This window comes from Erinaceus europaeus, chromosome 1 (genome assembly GCF_950295315.1).
Source record: "Erinaceus europaeus chromosome 1, mEriEur2.1, whole genome shotgun sequence".
NCBI lineage: Eukaryota > Metazoa > Chordata > Mammalia > Eulipotyphla > Erinaceidae > Erinaceus > Erinaceus europaeus.
The window spans coordinates 16165602-16167287 of NC_080162.1; the positions used below are offsets into that span (position 1 = coordinate 16165602).

The following is a 1686-nucleotide window of genomic DNA, read 5'->3' on the forward strand; positions in this document are numbered from 1 at the left end:
TAGGAGCCTTATTCATAATTTTCAAACTTTGCTAGTAACCAAGATGTCCTTCAGTTGGTTAAACATAAATAAATCAGACAATTGAGTATTATTCAGTGCTAAGAAGTAAATGAACTGTCAAACCATGAAAATGGGGAAACTTGAGCACACATTACCAAGTGAAAGAAGCATAACATTGAGAGCTGCATTCTGCATGGTTGAAACTCTATGATCTTCCTGAAAAGTAAAGCTATGAAGTAAAAAAAATGTGGTTATAGTTGCCTGGTAGGGAGACACCATGCTCATGAAGGTAGTTTTCCCAGGGTGAGGGTTCTCTGTTGAACTACCAACGTGCTAACCTCCATGATTTTTCCCAAATGTGGAAAATTCCACCACATAATTTGTGGCAGTGGAGTGCTGTATTCATTATTTTTCCAGGAAATAAAGTAAGAGAAGATCACAAGAGAAGATCACTTGTGGTTATCACAAGTGAGGTTGGAGGAAGAAGAGAGATGAGTAGGAAAAATTCAGAGGACTTTAAGATAGTGAAAAATTATATAATATTATAATGGTGATTCATGCCATTATATGTATGTCTGAACCATTGAATGTACAACACTAAAAGTAAATCTTAATGTAAACTGTAGACTTTGGGTAATTTGATGTATCAGTAGAGGTTGCTTTTTGGCTACAGATGTAATGTTCTGAATGACACCATGCATATTAGCTAAGAAGTATATAAGAAAGCTCTATGCCTTCCTCTTAGTTTTATTGTAATCTCAAACTACCCTTTAAAAATATACAAATAAAAAATAGACCACTACTGTAATGCCATTATCATATCTGAGAAATAAAGGAAGACAACAAGAAAATTCAGAGTTCTCTTTGTAGAAAATAATGGGCTAAGTGAAAAAGACATTTATTAAAATATTTCACTAGAGATGATATTATGACATACTTTCTAATTCATTGTGAATGTCCACTTATTGTTAAATTGCATCAAGTGGTAAAGTCTCATGGAGATGTAACAGATATTTCTTTGCCCCCCCCCCCAGTATATGCCAAATTTTGTGGCCATGGTTTTGTAGAGATCAATGAGGATTGCTAGCTTGGATCTTCTTCCCTTATTGTATAATTTTGCCCATACAACAGTCTAGTGAGGTTTGTGATTATTAATTTATATACAAGATTTTGAAAAATAAGTATCGCATTCAGTCACATGAAGAGTCCATTGCAGGACCCGAATAAGGAGTCAGGTTTAATTATTATTAATACTATTGTTACCTCTACCTCTGTGCTACCTCTACTTTAGTCCAAAAAGAAGGGTCATCTCCTTTCCCTGCTTCAAGTCCTTGAATGTTATCTTGACTTCACTGGTCTGTAAAATAAGGCTATGAGATCTCCCTTACACATGAGATACAAAACACTAAAACACTGAAAGGGAGGTCTTTGTACCTTTTATTACATTAGACCATTCTTATCTCTCTCTCTCTCTCTCTCACTTGTGATAACTGCTTTAGCTACCTCTTTGTCTAGTATAATCTCATTGAGGTATTTTTTATCTTTTTTAAATTTTATTTTCTTTATAAAAAGGACACACTGACAAAACCATAGGATAAGAGGGGCACAAGTCCACACAATTCCCACCACAAGAACTCCATATCCCATCCCTTCCCCTGATAGCTTTCCTATTCTTTATCCCTCTGG

At 35.1% G+C, this 1686-nt stretch overlaps 1 non-coding gene across 1 annotated transcript; it reads left to right on the forward strand.

Annotated features, from left to right (window-relative positions):
* Positions 1–253: 253 nt before the first annotated feature.
* LOC132542551 (U1 spliceosomal RNA) lies at positions 254–417 on the forward strand. Its single transcript, XR_009553553.1, has one exon. It is a non-coding gene; the product is annotated as a U1 spliceosomal RNA (small nuclear RNA).
* The last annotated feature ends 1269 nt before the right edge of the window (positions 418–1686 follow it).